The sequence below is a fragment of the Aquarana catesbeiana genome, linkage group LG07 (genome assembly GCF_042186555.1).
Source record: "Aquarana catesbeiana isolate 2022-GZ linkage group LG07, ASM4218655v1, whole genome shotgun sequence".
NCBI lineage: Eukaryota > Metazoa > Chordata > Amphibia > Anura > Ranidae > Aquarana > Aquarana catesbeiana.
The window spans coordinates 66116964-66128723 of record NC_133330.1 but is presented as its reverse complement, the minus strand read 5'-3'; the positions used below and the strand labels follow the sequence as shown (position 1 = coordinate 66128723).

General features: G+C 38.4%; 1 protein-coding gene across 10 annotated transcripts in view; it reads right to left on the bottom strand.

The window, feature by feature from the left end:
• Positions 1 to 1491: 1491 nt before the first annotated feature.
• The window catches only part of ERC2 (ELKS/RAB6-interacting/CAST family member 2), a 1404232-nt gene continuing 1393963 nt past the window's right edge, over positions 1492 to 11760 (bottom strand). For all 10 annotated transcript variants that reach the window (XM_073592266.1, XM_073592270.1, XM_073592273.1 and 7 more), the window contains one exon: positions 1492 to 9323. The gene's annotated coding sequence lies outside the window, so the exon portion shown is untranslated. The remainder of the gene's footprint in view (positions 9324 to 11760) is intronic.

Here is an 11760-nt window from a genome sequence, read left to right as displayed (position 1 = left end):
ATCGGCCCCCACATGCACAGTCCCATCTCCCTCCATTAGACCATGACGCGGTGTCATCTTGTGTGTCAATGGCCCTGCAACGTCTGATGTCATCGCGCAGTGCAGTGCTATGCGAGCCAGGGGATCGCTATGGAGACTGGTTCCCACTGACGTTAGTCCTAAGCCTCAGTTTGGGTAGGAGACCCCATTGGCCCATCCCCTCTCCCCCTTTGTCGGCATAAACCTACACACCAGGTGCAGTTAATGCAGGGGGTGTGTACTCACACCACCCCCAGCATATAAATGGAGGACTTTCCCACAGAGGGTTTTGGACGATTTGGTAATCCCACAGTTCAACAGGACCCAGCTGTACCAGGTGGATGCTTGGTAATTGTAAGTTCTCTCTGCTTTTATACTATTTTAGAGCAGACTTTTCCTTTCTTTCTTTACTCTTTTCTTTTCTCTATTCTTTTGATATTGTGCTTGTCTTTACTGTTCAAGTTCCTTTGATAAGTATATCTCTTTTAACAAACGCATCCGTACAGACTATTTGTTTTTGTGTTTATGTTTGTTTTTGTTTTTCTATCTATCCACACCACTAGGGCCGTCCCTGTGTTTTGTTGTGATCCACGTGAACGTTCTTTTTTGGTGGCGGCATCCTCCCTCTCAACATACTGACTCTCAGTCTCTCTGTGCTGGGGACCTTGTCTGACTGGCACATATGATGCACCACCTATTTTGAGGGTCTCAAATGCGATGGGGCACACTGGAGGGACTAACAAACCATCTCGTGTATAGGATGTGATATAGTCACATTTTTTGAATATGCATTACCTGTTTTTTATACCAACTGCCATGTTGGACTTCCCACTTGTTTTGAAACCATGTATATTTTCTTAGACATTTGTATATGATGATATATATTGACATGTTACTATTATACCATCAGAAAAATACAGTCTGCTTTGATCTCTCCCTGAAGAAGGAATCTAACAGGATCTTCTGTGTAACTGCCTGTGGTCTGGCCTCCTACCATGAGACCAACCGTATGCCTCAGAGTATAAACTCTGTATATTTTATATGTATGATTACTTGTTTTCTCTTCACTTGTTTGTGATGAATACTATCAACATTTTTAAATATTACAATAAAATAATTTGATTTTATATACTCCTCTACCTCCTTTTCTGGTCTAACAACTGCCTTTAAAGTCCCGGGGGTTCCCTTTTCTATCTTCTTGTGTATAACTCTTGTCGACTACTGAGTCCTTTATGTAACAAATAAAATTTGTATCAGGACTATCCCCTAGACTTGATACTCTCATCCTTTCACTCCACCTAAACTGACCTTCCCAGGGACAATGTTGGAGTCTTACTGGCCATTAGAAAGCTACCACACATTAGTAACCATCTGATTATTAAAATTTTTAAAATTTCAACCACACTTGGAGTCCAGCCCTCCACCACCATTGTAACTCAAGAACACCAAAATATCAGACAAAAAAAAACTCCATAAGAAATCAACATTTATTGAATAAATATTGTATAAACAGGCTGACACAAGATAATCTTTTACACGCAAATGGATGAAATGATCTCTATCCATATCTATAACTATACGCACTAAACATTGAATTACACAGTCATTTTTTTTTTCGTGCCCATTGTTAATCTCTTAAGGTTTTCATATCAATTTCCATATTCACAGGTCTATATTACGATCCAGAACATGCCACTTTAAAAGTCAGAACGAGAAGCACTATCAAACAAGGATGAGGAGATCCTGGGGACAGGGAAAACTTACTCACGGTGCAGCAGAAAAACATCCAAACATCACCTCACACGAAAGAAAAAAAAACATATATATTTTTTTCTTTTTACAGGCTTTGAGCATTTAATCTTCCATTAATAAACACTGCTTATTTTAAATAAAACAAAAATATGTTTTTGGAATCTCTGCATTCGGATTTCTCATAAAATACTAATGTACCATAAGTAAAATTCACAGGAGTCATAACAAATTACTTAAACCAAAAAAAAAAATCCCCAAAATGATATAATAAATTAAAAAAAGTTACAATGAAGATTCCTAGTTCACAGTGTTTATTATAAGCCCCAAGATTTAGCATCTATATTACATAACATCATTCAGCATATCAGAAAATATTTTTTTTTTTAAATGGGACGGCTGCCGAAAATTTGATACAGTCTTGCACCATTAATCATCAGGAAAAAAATGCCCTAAAATTGTACAAGAGTGAAAATTGGCACACACATATAAATTAATTAACTGTACAATTGAATCTGCCCATGATATACCTAACATATCTCAAAACTCAAATAATGTCTCAATCTAGTTCAAGTATTTTTAATTGCAGAGTTAACGTAAAAACCTGGTTGTAAAGTGGGGGGGATGACACTGGGCCCCCTATGGGACAACAAGTTGTTCCAAGTAATTGTAGTCAGTATGAAAGTGCAACGCTTGTCATATGCTAAAATAAATATAAATATATCTGATACCTTCACAATATGCACACGATAATGAAAAGGACACATCGTTATAAATAGCTTTTTCATTTACACCTTGGCATTACATTCTTCGGTTAGGAATGAAAAATTAAGTACACATTATTTATCATAAATACATATATGATTTTATATGATCACTAATAATACTGATAGCTCTGTTAATTATAAAAACATATAAGATTCTCCCATACATAGCCGGGGAATTCCCAGCTAGCCAAGTGAGGGGAACTTAAGGGGAACTGGAATATGGGTAGGGTTAGAAGTCTTTGGGTAAACTAAATACAAATATATATATATATATATATATATATATACACACACATATAGATACATCTCCATACAAACACTCACACATTTAAAGGAAAACTCCACTTTCATTAAAAAATGCAATGTTAAATAGGATTGAAATACCATTAAAAATGACCATTTCATTTAAGTGCAACAATAACTCTTCAAAAATGAAAATGTCCCTTCCCTTCCCATAGCATAGCCAGAGATTTTATATATACTATACAGTATGTGTACAGTAGAGCCCAGAAAATCTCATTTGATTGGCTCACTACTTTCCCCATCTAAAGTGGAGTTTTTCTTTAAGCATTTGGACACTGTTCAGTGTGTACTGATCTGCTGCCTTCTATAATCTATCATACACTTCCACTTCCCTCTATACGAAAATGTTTGTGTATGAGCTTTTGTCATTACATTGGGATAATGTTTTTTTTTGCAAGCATAAAGTAATGTAAGCGATATGAAAGAAAGGAAGGTGTTATATTATTTTCTCCAGTGAACAACGAAAGATCCCTTACTCTCAGAACAATAGGAGATACATTAAATCAGCCATGAGAAAAAAATGTGGCATATTGACACCCAGGCCTAAAGGGAATGGATATTACATGCCGTGTTTATTCCCGTGGCACTGTGGAGTGGTGTTTAGTGACCACTATTGGGAGTTCTGGTGTTATTTTGACTACTAATACGATCAAACACAGAAGATACTAGAAGATAGATAGATTAGATAGATAGATTAGATAGATAGATCACATTTTTGGAATTTGGAGGTCTTTGAAGTAGAAATAGAAAATTTTTCAAATCTTTCCAACGGAATCAGTTCCTATCGGGAAAACCACTCGTCTGTTTGCTAGTCCAACGGACCAAAAATGACGCAGGGGCAGCTATTGGCTACTGGCTATTGAACTTCCTTTTTCTAGTCCCGTCGTACTTCATCGCGTACTAAACGATCGGACTTTGGTGTGATCGTGTGTAGGCGAGTCCGTTTCAGCGGAACTCCATTGGAACTCCGTCAGAAAGACCATTGGAGTCTATTCTGACGGAAAGTCCGGTCGTGTGTACGCGGCATAAGCCTTCCACTCTTTGCTAAAAATTTATGTTTATTTTTGCCTCCGTTGAAAAGATTTCATATCACTTCCTGTCTTGATAGAAATCCTCCCCTATAGGAAGGCAATTAAACAAACAATCCTTCCTTTCTAAATTGTTTTCTACAAGTTACTTTGCACTGTCTTATAAAGATGGATGATACAACAGGGGTTGGTGTTTGAGGGAGCTGGGTGTGAAGAAGCACAAACTAAGATAAAAGAAAGAAAAAAAAAAAACTTACACAACACATAGCCGATGAATGATGAAATAAGATCTAACAATTAAATCCTGTCTACTTTGATGAAAAGTTTTTTTTTACACCCAATATCTGGCTCTTGTTAAAAATGCATCCTTTCCCAATGTACCTGATTAAAAAGTAACCTATTTCTTTAAAAGCTTAAATAAGGGTATTGCTTCATATATATTAGCAGCCTAAACTTTTTCTTAGTTTTGGATAGTGTAAATTTTTTTTTAAGGTTGTCTGGGACTCACTAAGAAGATTCCTACATCATCAAACAGGAAGTGAGAGAAAATCTCTAAAATGGACAGGCAGCTAAAACAATAATTTTAGTTATTGAGTAAAAGAAGGCATTGGATAGCAATAAAACACAAAAGAAGGCCTTGGACAGCAATAAAAAGCTGATACCAGTTTAACACTATACCCAATCTAGCCAAAACAGACAGAAAAGTTGGCTGGATGAAAGCTGGTCATACATCTAGATTCCCCTATCCACACATTTGAAGTGCATAGAGAAATCCTCCCCCATGGGACATTGTATTCTAACAACGAAGATTCTCCGCTGTCAGAATACACTGATCAGGTGCTGCAGCTGCTGATCGAGAAATATTATCCAACAAACCTATTTGAATGTTGTCCAGCGGGAACAGCCACACATGAATTGGAATTCAGCCAGTCCCTGCTGAACCATCCAAATTTCAATCCATCTATGGCCAGCTTTACACTTCAGGTTCCAAACTTTCTGCCAAAAAACAGGGAGGAGATGCAATATGCAGAAGTCCTTGCATACAGAACTCCTTTTACACAAGAATAAATCTCCTATCCCTATGACCGATATTGACATTGAGGACAAGCTCTACAAAAATCCACTACATAGATCAATATTGTCACATACTTTTCTATATGAATTAGTATTAACAGCGCAGGGAAAATTAATGAATGAATTCATTTGTTTAAAGTATTTGTTAACGCAAAAAAAAATACAGATTCCGGTCCCTTAAGGCAGCTTAAACAGCACAGTGCTAGTGCTGTATATTCTGCCCCCCTCTAAACTGTAAAAAAAACCTGCCTGAACCTGCCACTTCCTGTATCCCCTCTCTGCACTGACCACGAAATTCAGGGCTGCTGAGCCCTGACCACCATGGTCAGAGTATGTCCCTGCGTCATCCGCAGCCCTGCTCTCAGCTCTCATCTCTCCCCCTCATTCCCTCCTCCCAGCCTGTCAGTTGTGTCTGTATCTCTGTCGCCGCCCCCACCGCCACTATTTGTAAAATAAAATAGTTACAATGCTCACTGCCAGCCTCTCCATTATAGCCTGGTTTTGCACACTGTATTATCCTTTTATAAAAACAAGGCTTGTAAATGCCTGTTTAGCTTGATCTTCAGGCTGCTCTCATGACTCTCGGCCGGTTTTCAGGGCTACTGCAGGAGGGACTGAGCAGCCATGTGATCTCCCCAGCTGACGTCAGAGGGAGATCTCTGTCTCTCCTGCAGTATCCATATATCGGAGCTGTACAGCGGCCGCGAGTCATGTGACCAACCTGAAGACAGCTCTAAACAGGTGTTTAGAAGCCTTGTTTTTATAAAAGACTAACACAGTGTGCTATGCCAGGCTCTAAACGAAGGTCTGGCATAGGCTTATCTGAATGGGTTTACAAACACTTTAATGCTTCAAAACAATACATCAGTTGTTATGGCTACAGTTGAGTGGGTTGAATCACATACTGATTTCTTAAAGTGGTTCTAAAGGTTATACATTTTTTACCTTAATGCATTCCTTGTATTTGTATCGCCCCCTCACCCCACTGTATACTATCTTGATCCAGCACTGTGCCCACCTACATTATCTCCTCTCTGCTCACAGAGGCGGCAGCGGGAGCCATTGGCCATTGGCTCCCGCCGCTGTCAATCAAACTCTGTGAGCAGATAGCAGGGGGGGTGGCTGAGGCACGCTATGTGTGTCAATAAACACACATCCTGGATCAGGATCAAGCCCGCAGGTGTGCGCCCATAGCAAGCAGCTTGCTATGGGGGCACATGAAGAAGAAGAGCCAAGAGCGCCAGCAGAGGACCCCAGAAGAGGAGGTTCAGGTCATCTCTGTGAAATATTATTGTACAGAGCAGGTAAGCATAATATGTTTGTTATTTAAAAGAAAAAACCTTTACAACCACTTTAAGAGGACTCCAGCTCAATCTTCCATCCCACAATAGCTTTTCATTCCTAACATAAGGTTCCCACTCTACCTTCTCTATAATGTTAAATTAATAAAAAATATAAAGGGCAGAATAGGAATCCCCTGTAAGTGTGCAGAATTAAGAACCCAGGAGCAGATATTTCCACATCTGAATCTGTGATAGATGTAATATAGATGGTGACTATGCACCAGGCATCTAAACCAAAATTGAGAGATACGTTTAGGATAAAGTACCTTTGGGGTTTACTGACTAAAGGAGAATAGAACGGTCTCTTGTGAATAAGGTGAAGCTGTGTTCTCTTTGAATTCTCCATCATGTTTAAGTCATTATAAAAAAAAAAAGGATTTATACTTGTGTATGACTGGATGAAGTGAAAGCAACATCAACAGATTCACCAGGCTACTAAGTGAACACTCTACTCCTTTATTAAACAATCCGCACAAAGTCCATCATGCCTGAACTTTTTATGTGTTGCATGATCAGTACACACCTACTTTATACATGATATACATAAAGAAAGGAATAAAATCCACACACATAACGCAATCAGAAAATGAATTCTGCATATTCACACACAGTTTACAACAATTTTAACATGCAAAACACAAATAAAATATGATTGTTTTTTAACCGAAGAACTGGATACAATGCATATTATTTTTAAAAAGTCATTAAGGTTCCGTCTTCTGATTAAAGTATAATCGTTCCCTTTTTGTTTGGGCAGAGTAAACTTTTTGTGTGGGATACTTCTGTATTCCAACCTCAGACTACCCAACAAAATTGTAATATAGAAAAGCATTTCTCTGTTATAGACATCCCATGCAATGTCAGAGAAACATGCCACATTTTAATTTTATGTCCGTTTAACCCCTTTACTGCTTTAGAGGGCCTGCAGAGTTTACAGTATACAAAAGTCTCTAGCAGTAAGGGGTTAAATTTGCCTATATATTGATTAGACTTTCCAACCTGGCCCAGAGCACTTTAGGAACTTTGCTTTGTAACTGTGAAAGGGATCGGCCAACTGCTTTGGGGATAGTCACACTATTAATGTTTGGCAAGCATGTGCATTAGTTGTAGGTTCTACTCCTTGTTCCCTAGCAGGTTTTTTTTTTTTTTTTTTTAGCAGATTATATAAATGATGAAAAATGTCTAGCAGATGGCAAAATTTAAAGCACAATTCTGATAAGCAATTATTGCATTTTATCTGAATATATTATATAATCCCAACACAACAGATGGAAGAGTTTAAGAAAATATTATATATGTATACACCTGTTACAAACCTTAGCAATTTAAATTGAGCATATGCAAAAAAATTAAAAAACAGAAGTAAAAACCCCATATTAAAGTAATCCAGATATATAAGCAGCTGAAGTTATACTTAGAACTACATTTTCCCTGTAAGAGTATAACTTGGCTCCTCCCTTTCCTGCTGCCTTCTTCCCCCGTTCATACACGATAGGCTGCCTCATTGACCCATAGGGAGCTTCAGAAGGTGGGTCCAGGATTACATTTCATGGAGAAGCTGTAATACTGTATGTAGACAAAATTTTTAAAATTTTGGATATACTGATGAACTACATATGGAGTTTTCACCAAAGGCTATCTTTGTTAAAGAATCTTTCCAACACATGTGCAGTATGAATTGCCTTGGTTTGTAACAGGTTTACTTTAGACTGTAGACTATTTGATGCATCCTTTAAATCTGTTGGATCTTATACACATTTTGCATACTGTCCATGATAATTCTTTGAAATGCTTGCTTTATCAAAACTTCTCAGTAATAACCTTTAAAGCATAACTCTGAGCTAGTCAAAGAAAAGACATGTGCCCCCAAAACCCCTATACATTGCATATTTTGTCTAGGAGGAAAATCTAATACAGGGGAGTACTTTCCCTAACTTGTGGTCTTATGACAGACCTTGTTCTCTTCCTCTTCTCTCTAGCTTCAGAATGTGGAGGGCCATTGACACAACCAGTCAGAAACTGGCAAGAAGATAGGCTTCAGTGGATCATTCGTCATTACCAGGTGTCTTCATGACTGAATTAAGGTGGGCAAACCTTTGTATCCACCCTAGACAAAACTACTATTACAGTATATTCTGTATATACTGGGGAGAAACACATTTAATTTTTTTGGTCACCACTGTATGGTGAACAGGGACTTCTTAGTTCTTCTGCTGTTGTATGGCTGGGTAAAGCAAAACACAAGGAAAAGAGAAAAATGTGTATGTTTACCTGATTTGTAATTCCAGCCAGTATAATGATTTAAACACTTTATTGCCCACCAGGTGGCACCCCTATTTCTTGAAATCTGCTTTGCAGCTTCCTGCGTCACCTGTCTTCTCACTGGACAGAGGTAACTCATGATGATGGTTTATTGTGAAATGATTGGGCTGGAGACAGAGTAGTGACATGGAAAGTTGCAAAAAGAAACAACAAAATAAAGTTGTCACCTGCCTGGCAGAACTGCATGAACCAGAAAGCTGTCTGAATAGGATTACAGAGTGTATGTAGCAGTTTGCCTGAAGATCCACATAAGGCTTGCAGGAAGCTCATAAAACAGGCAACTGGAGCCACAAAACATGCTTTTGGCCATGGAAGTCCATATCCCTTGGTTATAACAATAACAATTTGGAGAGGACAGAGGAGGGGACTGTTATCTTTGGAAGAAGGAAGTAAAGACATTTTTTTTTAAATTTGACATCATTAAACAGTGTTTTTCCAGAACACATTACCATCCAAGTGCTTTAAAGATGGCAGTTTGGCTTTCAGGTGGGACTGTTTCAACTGACAATATGTATAGTGTGTATCACTAAAGTGAATTGCTTTTTTCGTTCCTGTGGGTTCTGACCACGATCACACAATACATGTAGTGAACACAATACAACAGTCACACATTGGCCACAGATGGTATTTTCTGCAGAGCTGCATCAGTGAGGTTTCAATCCGCAATAGATCACTTCTGGGGCTACTTCACCTCTCTGCTGAATTTTCCTGTTCCTTAACTGCAAGGAAAGAAAAAACATATTTTTAACACTCAAATGAGCTGATTTTCTAAAACAACTTAATACAGAGCACACATGTAAACTAATGGAGAAAAACTGAGGAGCAATTGATGGGGCCTTTTTGGGTGCAACATGATAATAAAGTTTTCATCAAAAGAGCAATTTTTATTAAACAAGGTGTTAAAATATGTTATTGAAGTAATCAATGCTATATTATACAATCTAATATATCCTATATAACTATTGCATGCATGTATTAATTTGTCTAATCCCTATAGTTACTAATCTGTAAGAGTCTGATAAGCACAATGATATAACAAACACCTCTGCTTAGTAAACAAGTTACATTTATTCCCCAATAAAATAGGAATGTACAAACCAGCAGAATTAGGAAAAAACTAACATAGAGGAAATTGCAATGTTACAAAGCTTACAATCAGAACACAATACAAGACTGATACTTAGCACATCCTATCAGCTGGTCTCCAGGTGTTGCAAGAGGGAACTCTGCGCTGCATGGAATCTAGGCCCAAACCAGCACCCAGAGCAAGGCCTCAAGATGGCCGAGCCATAAGGCTTGCACAGACCTGCATTAGCAGAGAGAGAAAGGGGCAGAGAGAAAGAATTGCCTGTGTGTGTGTGCTCTTTCATTCAAACATACACGCCCACTCGTAGCCATCCCCAATTGCCTTTCATCCAATAGATATTGCTGAGAGGTATTCCTCCAAATGTCTGCCCATTCTCCAGGAAGCATGCTGTATTGTCCACTAGGGGCAGCTCCATTAGCCCTGTGCCTTCTCAGCTAGCTCTTATTCTCTTTGAAGCCTGTAATCACACATGTCACAGCAGGTGGGCTTGAGCCAAGCCATTGTTCTGATCACAAAGCTTTGATGTGTTTCATTCTTACCTGGCTGTGTCAACCAGGAAGTGAAATACCAGAAGATATTAAACCATGTCGCTATCCAACAGTTATCCATATAAAAACATATGCACTTATGACCCATAGTCCTTAGTTACATAGTGGTATTATACTGGTGAATCCCAACATATTTCACCCGTTAGGGCTTCTTCAGGGGATGGATTATCCACTAGGGCTCAATGCATTCCTGTGGTAATGCACCAAAGACTTAATCATAAGATTTGAGTTATTCAAAGATGTTTTCACAAAGATGTTATGTTTAGAAATAACCACATGGGGGCATAGAATCCCCCCTGAGAGGTATAGTGTCAATGCACAGAGAACTATCCAGTCTGCAATGTACAATGGCCCTCGTGACTCCAGCTTTAACATCTTTGTGAAAACATCTTTAAATAGCTTAGTTCTTATATTTAAGTCTTTGGTGCATTACCACACATTACCTAGTGGATAATTCAACCCCTGAAGAAGCCCTAATGGGTGAAACATGTTGGGATTCCTCGGTATAATACTGCTATGTAACTAAGGACTATGGGTCATATGTGCATATGTTTTTATATGGATAACATATTTTAAAACATTTTTCAATAAAAATTGCTCTTTTAATGAAAACTTTGTTTTTATCATGTTGCACCTAAAAAGTCCCATTAATTTCTCTTCATTTTTCTCTACATATTAAGGCATAAGTGATGACTCATCCACACTAATCCATATAGTCACATGTAAACAAATATTACACTGTTGTATATTAGACTAAAAATAATGTGAACGTTGCTTTTAGAGCCCATTTAGCCCATGGAGATTCAGGGAAGGGGTAAAGGAAAAGTGTCTACATTTGAAAGTAATGGTAAGCCAATCAGAAACCATTGCATCTTCTGTTTATATTAAGTAGTCATTGGGGGTTATTTACGAAAGGCAAATCCACTTTGCACTACAAATGCACTGAAAGTGCACTTGGAAGTGCAGTCACTTTAGATCTAAGGGGGGCATGCAAGGAAAATAAAAAACAGCATTTTAGCTTGCAGATGATTGGATTATAAAATCAGCAGAGCTTCCCCTCATTTCAGATCTTCCCCTCAGATCTACAGCAACTGCACTTTCAAGTGCATTTCCAATGCACTTGTAGTGCAAATTGGATTTGCCTTTCGTAAATAACCCCCATGGTGTTTTAGCTGAGGATAAAACATAGGGAACAGCAAAACCAAACACTGTATAAAATGACCTCTTGGGGAAGATGCCTATAGGTACAGGGAGGAAGATTACTGTAATCAAGTGATGGGTGTGGGTACTTTTTGTGACAGGTGCTCAAAGGCGCTATGCTCATATCAAATAAAATGGCAAGCTCAGTTTGTGTTTACCATGTTTTCCAATTGTTCACCTGATGATAAAAGAGAAACCAGCATGTGAATACGAATACTACTTCCAGGACAGTAATAGTATGATATGTGGGGCTTGTGGACCAGAGTGGAGATACCTCACCATTCAGACATCATCTTCACATCAGCATCAGAGTGAGACCAG